The sequence below is a fragment of the Drosophila subpulchrella genome, unplaced genomic scaffold (genome assembly GCF_014743375.2).
Source record: "Drosophila subpulchrella strain 33 F10 #4 breed RU33 unplaced genomic scaffold, RU_Dsub_v1.1 Primary Assembly Seq377, whole genome shotgun sequence".
Classification (NCBI taxonomy): Eukaryota; Metazoa; Arthropoda; class Insecta; order Diptera; family Drosophilidae; genus Drosophila; species Drosophila subpulchrella.
The window spans coordinates 628,605-640,730 of NW_023665598.1; the positions used below are offsets into that span (position 1 = coordinate 628,605).

Here is a 12,126-nt window from a genome sequence, read left to right on the forward strand (position 1 = left end):
GTCTCTTACGAGAGAAATTTCCGTAATTTCAGGGGTAAAGATACAATTTGCCTTATTTAAGGGATTAGGGTAGTTAGAATTTGACCAAGCAGCCGAACTATAAGTAGTTTGGAAAAACTCGGCAAATAAATCAGCAATTTCAGAATCCGTCGATGCCACCATTGAATTAAAACGTACCGATGAAGGCAATGCTGACGACTTACGCTTGGCATTGACAAAGTTATAAAACTGCTTCGGATCATTTGAAAATTCAAATTTACATCGACTTAAATACATAGAATAGCAATGACTATTGAGAACATTAAAATCCGATCGAGCCACCACATATTTCGAAAAATCAGATGGCTTACCCGATTTCTTATACTTTTTATAAGTGTTTGTCTTAAGGTTTTTAAGTCTTTGAAGCGCATTGGTAAACCAAGGTGGCCTGTTTGTCTTTGAAGGAAACCTATCAGGAACGCATTCATTAAAAAAGGTACTTAACACTATATAGAAGTGTTCAGTGGCACTTTCAATATCCATACAATTGTACAATTCTGTCCAATTATATTGAGAAATCATGTCGTTAAGTTTTTTATAGTTACATTTTCGGAAACATCTCACTTTAGTTTGAGAAACTAAAGGAGAGAGGGTATCAACGCATGGGAGGCAGATTGTCAATTCCATTGTTGGATGATATCGGTCTTCAGGTACAACAAGAGCGTCAATTCTAGATACCGTGACTTCAGACGGGTCTGAAACAAACACGAGATCTAGTTGTCTATTTAATGAATTCCGTATAAAGCTTACTTGCTGTAACGATAATTCTAGAAGACCATCTACAAAATCATGGGCGGATAGAGGTATAGCGACTAGTGAGTCAGTAGGAGGAGACCAAGAAATATCCGGGAGATTATAGTCACCCAAAACAATCAAAAGGTCACTGTTAGAAAGAAGGGATAGAACAGATTTTATCGCAGACAGGTGGTGCTCATAAATTATTATATCAGAGCCAGGTGGAATATAGGAACATGTAACAAATATTGAAAATGATTGCAAGGAAACTTTCACACTAACAAATTCAATTTCATTAGGAGTATCAGAGTGAATTCTCTCGGATGTTAGGCTAGTGCTAACGGCAATCAGCACACCGCCTCCCCTACGTGAGGAGCGATCGGTCCTATAGGCATTAAAATTGTTAGACAGAACTTCATTGTCAGATATCTCTGGTTTCAGCCAAGTTTCCGTAAAAGCCAAAATCATCATTAAGCCAAAAGCTTTCAGAAAGTAGTACCTTAAACACATCAGGCGGAGCAAATATTTTAAAAGAATAAGAAAATCTAAATTGTTCAACTGAAATATTCTCGGATGGGAATTTTTCACCAATAAATTCCAAAACATCCTCAGATGTGGTATCTGGGGTGAATCTCGAAACAAATAATTGTTTTCTATGTGGAACAACTGATAATTTCTTACGTCCCCCAGCAGCAGATTGCACCTCACTAAGCTGAGAGCCAGAAACGGTAACTTCTGTACCTATAGGTACGGTCGGCACCGTAGCCGGCACTGAAGGTTTCTTTACCACCCGACTTCGAGAAGCAGTGACTTCACCTGAAACAGCTGTATCCATAGGCGCAGTAGGTTCACTTACCACAGTGTTAACAGAGACTGCTGCAGCCACCAAGTTCGGATTTGGGGTGGATACCGTGACCGTATTAACTGCCGCTAAGCTGGTTTTTTTACGTTTAGGCGACTCAGTAAGTAATTTTTATACCCGTTACTCGTAGAGTAAAAGGGTATATTAGATTCGTCGGAAAGTATGTAACAGGCAGAAGGAAGCGTTTCCGACCCCATAAAGTATATATATTCTTGATCAGGATCACTAGCCGAGTCGATCTAGCCATGTCCGTCTGTCCGTCTGTCCGTCTGTCCGTCTGTCCGTCTGTCTGTCCGTCCGGATGAACGCTGAGATCTTGGAAACTATAAGAGCTAGGCTATTGAGATTAGGCGTGCAGATTCCTGAGCTTCTTACGCAGCGCAAGTTTGTTTCAGCAGAGTGCCACGCCCACTCTAACGCCCACAAACCGCCCAAAACTGAGGCTCCTACAGTTTTCATGCTAGAATAAAAATTTTAACTGAAATGTATTGCTCTCATCAATACCTATCGATTGACCCAAAAAAAATTTTGCCACGCCCACTTGAACGCCCACAAACCGCCCACAAACTTCAAAAAATCGTAAATATGAACGCAGGTATCTCGGAAAATATCAAAGATAGAGAAATGGGATTTCAGATTTAGATTCCGTAGGCTTGAGCGCAGCGCAAGTGTGTCACGCGAATATGCCACGCCCACTCTAACGCCCACAAACCGCCCAAGCCTGTGGCGCCCACAATATTCATGCTAGATAAAAAATTTTAACTGAAATGTATTGGTCTTGTCAATACCTATCGATTGATCCAAAAAACTTTGCCACGCCCACTCTAACGCCCACAACGCTTAAATCTGTCTACCGCCGGTAGGTGGCGCATTTCAACCTCGCTTTGCTGCATATCTCCATTTTCCTTTGGTCCTTTTAGCTGAGTAACGGGTATCTGATAGTCGAGGTACTCGACTATAGCGTTCTTCCTTGTTTATTATTAAATTGGGCACAAACGGAATTGAACCCCTCATTGAGCTGTTTAAAAGCACCAGAGAGATTCAAAAGGCTGTCTCGAGTCTGCTTCATAAAGCCGCTCATCTCAACAACCATTTCCTTGCAGGATCCGCATGACCACATGAGTCCAGAATTCTGATCAATGAAGTCTTTGACTCTACCAGTAAATCCTGCGCATTTAACGTGCATCATCGATTCACAGAGCCAGCAGAAAATAAAAGGGTCTTTAGTTGAACACGAAAGAGTACAATTTTTCTTTGAGCAAACAAGAGCCATTTAAAGGAAATGAAATAAAATAAAGTAATATATGAAAAATACCTCAAGTAAATTTGGCACTGGGATCAAATTCCAAAACCACAAAGGCACAAAACACGAAAACAAATAAGAGCGCGAGATCGCGTATTATTTTAAACGTAAGAGAGCACGAGAGAATAAATCTTTTATCGATTGAGCGTTGCTTGTGGGACACTGACAACTTTACGCAGGAACAGTTACAATGTAAAGCAAGCAAGAGAGAGAGAGAGAGAGAGAGAGACAAGAGAATAGCACACCAAAAGTCTACCAGAAATTTGGCAGGTTCAGAGAGAGTTTAAGTTACAGTTGTAATATAGAGCAGGAGAGAGAGTGAAAATCAAAGAGTTTAGTGAGTATAAAATTACACTAACAAAGCTAGGAGATTAAACAAATCTAATATAAATGTTAAAATAACTATAATCACTGGGAGATCTAGTAAAAAACACTAAACACACTTACCCAGCGGTTACACTGAGCTTTGTTAATAAACAAACACAAAACACTCGCAAAAAAATCACAGAATAGACAAAAATTCAGAGCACAAGAGTAAACACAACCGTTCACAAGCGACGCTAAATCGCGTTATAGTAGGCGTGGCATATTCGCGTAACAAAATTGCGCTGCGTACAAAGCTACGGAATCTAAATCTGAGATCCCGATTCTCTATCTTTGATAGTTTCCGCGATATCCACGTTCATACTTACGATTTTCTAAAGTTTGTGGGCGGTTTCTGGGCGTTTAAGTGGGCGTGGTAAACTTTTTTTCGGGTCAATCGATAGGTATTGATGAGAACAATACATTTCAGTTAAAATTTTTATTCTAGCATCAAAACTGTAGGAGCCACAGTCTTGGGCGGTTTGTGGGCGTTAGAGTGGGCGTGGCACTCTACTGAAACAAACTTGCGCTGCGTTAGAAGCTCAGGAATCTGCACGCCAAATCTCAATAGCCTAGCTCTCATAGTTTCCGAGATCTCAGCGTTCATCCGGACAACCGCCCAAACCTGTGGCGCCCACAATTTTCATGCTAGATAAAAAATTTTAGCTGAAATGTATCGGTCTCGTCAATACCTATCGATTGATCCAAAAATTTGCCACGCCCACTCTAACGCCCATAAAGCTTAAGTCTGTCTACCGCCGATAGGTGGCGCATTTCAATCTCGCTTTGCTGCTTGCATATCTCCATTTCCCTTTGGTCCCTTTAGCTGAGTAACGGGTATCTGATAGTCGAGGTACTCGACTATAGCGTTCTTCCTTGTTTTTAATCTTATAAGTTATTTAATTAAATTAAATTTTTCCAAAATATAGTTATTGTTACTTCATTATTACATAAATCACTTCTTTCGATAAATTTTTCGTCTTGTTTTAAGTTGACTGTCTCTTCACATGCTTTGGAAATTCTCCCAGTGTAGCCTTGATCACTGTTATACACTTGTAATTTTTCTCGCCAGCTTGATAGTTTAGAGGTTACAAATAAGGTTAAGATCGATGCCCAAGCGGTAGATTTCACATGTCGAAGACTTGGGTTAGGGCCGATCTAGTTGGGCAGGCTTTCGCAATTCACGGGACTATATGGCCGAGGAAATTCCTCGACGAGCTGTAATAAGGGTGCTCCCTGCCGCAACTATTGATCGCTGAGCAATTAGGGGTGCTCCCTAAGGCAACTCCGAAGGCTGAACAAATAAGGGTGCTCCCCAAAGCAACTGCAGATCGATGGACAAATAGGGGTGGTCCCCAAGGCAACTGCAGATCGCTGACCAAAGGGGATTTTCCTCTGCGCAACTTGGATTAACTCACTTCTTTGATTTGTTACTTGGGAAAACCATTTTTATCTAAATCCGTTCCGCTGCGTGCTATATATATTAAAACGTCCAACTGCCACGCCGGTCCAATTAAGAAGGAAGTTCATAAATCATGCGGCGTTGGTTTCGGCCGTTGCCGGCCATTGCCAGCTGAGAAGTCACCTCCCTTCAGTTCAAAAGAAAAAGTTTCACTTGTGAATCACCTTGTGAATACCCCGGGACATGATCCCTTGCACGAGTGAAGAACAAGTGACACTCCATATAGACGATTGTCCATATATACATATATTGTCCGCTTTTTCACAAGTGAAAATTGAAATGAACATTTTTCGAAGTCCCTAGGGACTTCACTTGTTCTTTATACTCATTCGTTGTATGACTGACTATGCAACTGACACGTCCCAAGTGAAATCACTTGTGAAATTCAGAATATTTCCAATGAGTTTTCACTAAAGAAAATAAGGAATTTAAAATGCATACATTTTTACTTACTTTTAAATTCATTTTAATTAAATAGTGTTATTTGGGGTTTCTGTTAAAGGACAATTCGTGTTAGTAAGCCTAGTTTTATGTCTCGTTAATTTGTTTTTAAATTGGTCATCGCCTTCCTTAAACCTTTGTCCAGGTCCTCCGAATCCTTGGCCAACGCTCCTGAAAAAATGTATGGGCATTTATTTAAAAAATGCGTTTTATTTGTTAATTTGAACATCTTTTAACATCTTAAACTTAATGTAACACTTAGCTGACTTTATTAAATTAACTTAAAGAAACGATTAAAGTACGCAACAGAAATAATGGACCGGCCGAAATTTGTCTCTGAGAGCGCCGAGTGCAGCCAGATTATAAGACAAAGAAAGAGTGGGAACATCCGAATATCTGCCTCTCATTGTTGCACGACCGTTTTCGTAGGCCGTCTTCTACGCTGCGTAGATTTCTCTGCTGACGTCAACAGCGGCACAACGTTTTAGGTACAAAAAACAAAAAAAAGCTTTTTGCCTCCAGACATGTCACCGCGTCCTTACTGCAGAACTGAAGAGCTACGAGTGTCTCCCCTGCAGCTGGCCCCAGCAGCAGTCTGCTGCAACAGTAACGAAGCCGGCCACAGCGCCCCGCTGCCACCGCAAGCCATCGACGCACTTCTTCAGAGACGACGGAACGCACCCCTTTTCATTTTGATCCATCGAGTCGGGTTATTGACCAGATAAGTAAAGCTATTACATCGTATTAACTGCCGGTCTGCAATCAGCCACTAGAAAATACAATTCGTCTGACTTTCTGTACCACTTGTCTGAAATCCAAGTCCGATTTACTCCGACAACGGCAATTATAAGATACACCGACATTTCCTTTCGTTTTTCCTTTTCTACGTGCGGCCATATTGCCTATACTACGACTTTCTTTTGGGTGCATACTAATGTACGACAAATCTCATTGCATATGGCGGTACATACATACATTGTTACATCCATACTTACATATATAAAACCGAAGAAAAAATCCCAAGCATCAGAAATATTGTGCAAGGATATGCCAAGCGTACAGTGAGAAATATTTAATTTCCAGTGTTCTGCCAATTAAGGCCCCCAAAATTTCCCAATATATTTTTCATTGTATATACGCTGCCGCATTAATATTTTCATGTATTTTTTTCTTCTCCGAATACAGTCCACACAAAATGGAAAACGTCCATCACAATTCATACCCGCCGGCAAAAATACATATATGTATACATATTCAAGATACATACACATATACACATACATATTTTCAACACTCCCATTAATCTAGTCCCACAAATTAAAGTTTTCCGTCGGCCATCCTATTAAATATAATCAAATAAAAATCAACCAACCGACGTGAAAAACTTTTTTTGGTCAGTGTGTTTTTTATTTCGTACAATAACCACATTCAATCTCAAAATTCCCGACATTCCAGGCTACACTTGACCGCTTTGGTTTGTCCCCTTACGCAGCTTTCCACCACTCCGGGTTTTAATAAGAATCAAAGATCATCCGCATCCACCAAATTATTTGGTATTTTTTGTGGTATTTGGTTCTTCCGTCAACTTATTAAAGAAGGCAAAATAATACCAGCTCTCCACCGGGGGCAATAATAACAATCATGTACCCTCCACCATCCATCAATTACTTGGTATTTTTGGGTAATTGATCATTTTTCCGTCGCAGATTATTAAAGCCTAGTACTCAGATCGGCTAAAAATTTCATTAGTCGAAAAATCTTATTTTTTGTAGTGTGACCGATGTTTTATAAGTTCACCTGCAATACATGTTGCATGGTCTCACTAACAAATCAATTGGAGCAATTTAAAAAGAAGAGTCTGGTGAAGCACAAGGAAATTAAAATACAAGTAAATGGAATGAAACTGCATGAAGTCGCCGAGCAACCTGGTAATGGCTGGAGATGGCTACACCAGCTCCTCCTCACTATAGAAGCCGGCGCGCCCCCATCTCCGATTTAGCTCCCAAGTTGCTGGTGGAGGTGGAGTCCGGTCGGTCCTCAATGGATAGCTCGCCGGAGATCGAGCGATGTCCCACTCGGCATGTTTCTTCCTACTGGGACTGTCTAGAGCATCTCCTACATCACTTCAACTATTTTGCGGATTTGCCCCGTGGTATTGCTTCCTGTCAGTGAAATCCCACAATAATGGGCAACATCTTGGACTAGGCGTCCTTTTTCATCTGCACTGAACTCCTTTAGGCGATTTTGGGGTTTTTCTTCCATTTTTAATTTCCAAATTCCACACCGCTTTTGCACGAAGACCGTCAAAGATTACATTTCTTAATAATTATTAATAAGTTAATAAAATTAAAATTAACTGAACTCTTTGCTTGATGCTCTACGACGAAATTAAGAAATAAAAAATGAAAGGAAAAGAAGTTGCACACTTTATTTGGACCTGCTCAGAGGTTTGTTCGAAAACGTACTCGCATGAATTCCAACTCTCGAATAAAAGAACATAATAATTCTCACGTTAATTCTTCATTTTCGGATAGTCAGAAAAACTAATAGTAACTCGATCTGTTTTTCAGGAATAATTAAAAATTTAAGAAAAAACTTTAAAAAGAGTAAAGAAATTGTTAAACAATGTTGAATTTATGCATCTGTGAGTCTCAATGAATTAAACTGTATTTATTACGGCACTTTTCTGAATAATAGTAATAAATTATAACTGTAGCGTGTAACGTTCGACTAAAGTGCAAAGTACTTTTAATGTTTCCAAGGATCTGTATTGGCTGGGAACGCTATATATTCCGGCACTAGCTCGTTGGCTTGGGGGAGGTCTTGCTGGTACATATCTGGACACCGTCTACGTTTTACTATTATTAGGGTCAGAATTGAGCGTGCATCCGACAATATCGAAAGCCAGTTACTAAACCGGAAAAAATATGCATAATTTAGAAAAATAAAGCTTTGATAAGCAAGAAGGAAGTTATCGAAAGGAAAAGTGTGAAAGAAAGAGAGAGATTTGTTGATTGCGAAGCCTTGTATGCAATAAGGCTCGCATAATGCCCACCCTACTGTAACGAACTGATTTTGTTGTCTGCTCGCTACGACATTCGTGCGGCTAGCTCAGAAGATTGTGCGTTCGTCCCACCAAATTTATATGACGTGACTGACCCGGAGATCAGTGAGAAAACACAGGGTTCGAATGGTAACAGTGGGATTTATTCTCGTGGTATTAGTACAGCGGGTGTAAGGTTGGGCTGGCCTCGGTATATCCTTGCTCTGGTTCCGCCGGCTGCTAGTGCTCCTCGTCCTGGCTTGTCGACGCGTTGACTCGACGTCCACTGGCTCCTGTGTCTGTGGACGCTCGTAGTGGCCGCCTCTGCTCGCTTGCCGACGCGCTGCCTCGGGGTCGCTTGTCGCGCCTTAGACTCGCAGAGAACTCGGCCTTGGCTATCGCCAGAAAGCTGCCTAGCCTAGTTCACTTTGCTTTGCGCCTAGCGTTCCACCCGGCTTCACCCTTACGCTTGACGTCCGCGACGCTCCTGCGCTCCCCAATGAGCTCCGCGCGGCGATGTTACCGTGGCTGCCGGTGATGTCTGCTGGCGTCGCTGCCGATGTCCTCTGCGCTGTTTTGCCGCTGGGATTCTCCAGGACAACGCCGAGATGTGGCACTTCTTCTCCCGGTCCAAGTATCACGGGAGAGTCCAAAGTACGGTGGAGTTCCGTTATCCCCACATGGCACTCTTGCTCTGCCCGGCAAGTCTCCACTCTTCCTTGATCTCCAAACTCTCTCGTTCTCCATCCTTGGTCTTCAAACTCTCTTGTCGTCCATCCTCTCCTCGCCGCGCCGTTACTACGCGAATTCGACGCGTATCCGGTAAGCGGCCGGCCATCTGCTGCTGCTGCTTGGATTTGTGGGGAGTTTTTCAACTCCTCACATTCCCCCCTTACTTCGGGTAACATTTAAAACTCGTTCCTACTCTCCGGCGTTTCCATACATATCTTAGCTTTCGAGTCCTTGTGATAATCCCTCCGATACCCGTTGCGCTACCTCGTTGCTCCCCCGATGCTCCTTCGACGCTCTTAACCCCATAGAGTTTCTACAGCGCTGGTCATCCTCCTCGTGGCAACTTGAAATCTCCTGCTCCGATATTTCCCATGTTTCCACTGGGACATAGATAATCATTGCTGCGTCCTACTCCTTTCCATGGTTCCTCCGCCTGGTCACACCATCCGTGCGTGATCGATGTTTCATCGACTATCGATACCGACGGTGCGGCGTTGCCACCTGCTCGTTGCGATATTTCCACCTTTTGCCGATATTTCCAGTTTGCGTGTGCCCATCGATCGCACTATCGTCCAGTACCAATCGATCGCCTATCGAGGCGCCCCTTCCCTGGCTCGTGGTGATTCCCTGGCTCGGGCGACCTGCCCGCACAGCTTCTGGCTGACTTGTCTTTTCCATTTTATTTTCTCAGCTCCTTCCAGCCTATGTCGTTCGTTGCCCTCGACCTCAAGTACAATGACCCCAGCGGCCTTGAATAACGTTTGGCCTTCGTTTGTAGCAGAGCTTTTCTGTCCGTGGTGAGTTGCACTTTTGGTTGAACCGGCACTTACTTTACGTTCCTTTCAGGGTTTGCCGTGTTTTTTTTTCCTGTTAACTGTTGGTGCGATGCGTTTTCCTATCTTTTATGACCAACTGGATTTGGTGTAGATCTGATTCTGCACCGTCCTCCCCCTTTCCTCGGGTAACAACTTGACGAGCTCGTCGTTCCGTATAGAATCTCCGGATGCTACGGTGTATGTCTGGCCTGCGCGACTTGTGTTGCTTGCCTCCCTCCGCGCATACTTTCTTCTACGTGGCGTAATCGGTTGACTCTGGCAAATGCCCAACGCTGAATCCTGTTGCCTTGCGGTCGGGATCACCATCCATCCTTATCCACGTTCTTGTGACCTATCCTTGTAATTGTCCTTTCTGCGCGGCGCGTGGATGACTCTCGCTTAGGCCTGACGCATAATCCAGTGGCCTCGCAGTCTGGATCAATGTGAAATCCTTATCCATGTCCTTGTGACCTATCCTAATGACTGACCTTTCTGCGTGGCGTGTGGATGACTCTCGCTTAGGCCTGACGCATAATCCTGTGGCCTCGCAGTCTGGATCAATGTGAAATCCTTATCCATGTCCTTGTGACCTCTTGTTAGTCATCTGATGTGTCTGCCGTCTGCTCGTTTTGTTGTTGCTTGAGCTCGCCAATGTGAACGGTCCGTTCTTTCTTTGAATGTGTGTGGCGTATTTTGCAGATCACCGGAGAGACGAAATCTGCAACCTGATAAGGGCCATCGTACCTCGGGGCTATTTTCGCAGCGAATCCTTCAGCCGCTTCGGACAGGTGATGTTCCTTGGCCCACACTATGTCGCCCACCGCTGGTGACCAGATTATAGTGTCTGGCTTGGTCCTGGGATGCCTTTTCCATATTTCGCCGTGCGATCTCGAATACCTCCCTCAGTTTTTTGGCGTTTTCCTCAGGGGTCTCCGTAGCTCTTCCAGTGCCTAGGGTTTCCTTATCATATAGGCTGCTGGGTAGACGCGGTTCCCTGCCCTGGGTAAGACACGCCGGTGTATGGCCGATGGATTCCGATGTGCTCGTGTTCACTGCTAACATAATCTCCGGCCACTTCTCGTCCCAGTTTCTCTGGTCCTGCCCTGCGAATTGCGCAATCATGGTCTTGACTGTTCTGTTTGCTCGTTCGGTCGGATTATCTTGTGGTGTGTATGGTGCCAGAAAACTTTTGAATATACGGCTTGCAAGCTGCACTCCGTTGTCCGTTATGACCACCTTCGTGACCCCGCATTTCTCTCGCATTTTCTTACGTGGGCTCGGGCGTCTGTATACATGTCTGCCTAGTAGTATCGGGCTGCCAACCGTGCAATTTGCGTCTCGTGGCGTCTCTGGTAGTGGTTGTCTTGATAATGCGTCGGCCACCACGTTTAGCTGACCCTTTCTGTACGTTATCTCAAAGTCGTACTGTTGTAACTCCAGGGCCCATCTGGCGATCCTTCCTGAAGGGCTTTCGATGCTGTTGAGCCACTTCAGGGCCATGTGGTCGGTTACTACCTTAAAGTGGTATCCTTCCAGATATGTCCTGAGCTTTTGTTGTTGAATAGTTTTTCCGCGCCGTTCAGTGCTCGGCTCGAATAGGAGATTACTCTTTCGCCCTTTTCGGTGTCTTGGGTCAGTATTGCTCCGATGCCGTAGTCGCTGGCGTCCGTTTGCAGGATGAAAGTTCTACTGAAGTCCGAGCACCGGATATGCCACGAGTCTTGCCTTTACTTACTGCCTTTGCGCAGCAGGTCATTCAGGGGTTTGACGATTCTGGAAAAATCTGGTACAAACCGGTGGTACCACGACGCTACTCCTAAATATGGCCGGAGCTCTTTGACGGTCGATGGTGGTTCCAGTTCAGCGATGGCGGCTACTTTTCCTGGATCTGTTCCTACTCCCTCGCTGGTCACTCGATGTCCAAGTTACAGCAGTTCCTTCTTAAAGAATTGGCATTTTTCTGGATTCAGTCTCAGGTTTCCTTCCTTTAGACGCCGGAACACTTCTCTCAGGTTTCTTTTGTGTTCTTCCAGCGTGCGACCGATCACTATTATGTCATCCTGGTAAGCGGATGCGTGAGGTGACATCTCGGGGCCAATTACTTGGTCCAAAACTTGCTAAAACGTTGCTGACGCCGAGTGAAGTCCGAACGGCATTACCCTCCACTGAAATAGACCTTTGCCTGGTACCGTGAACGCCGTGTATGGCCTGCTACTCTCTTCCAGTGGGATCTGCCAGTATCCATCCTTCAGGTCCAAACTGCTGATGTACCGCGCTTCCCTTAGTTGATTTAGGACGTAGTTTATGCGGGGCATCGGGTAGGCATCCTTC

General features: G+C 44.1%; 1 long non-coding RNA gene across 1 annotated transcript; it reads left to right on the plus strand.

Moving 5' to 3' along the window:
- The first annotated feature begins 5,576 nt into the window (after positions 1 to 5,576).
- On the plus strand, positions 5,577 to 7,619 carry LOC119561833. Its single transcript, XR_005221462.1, has 2 exons — positions 5,577 to 5,693; positions 5,753 to 7,619. It is a non-coding gene; the product is annotated as an uncharacterized LOC119561833 (long non-coding RNA).
- Positions 7,620 to 12,126: the final 4,507 nt, after the last annotated feature.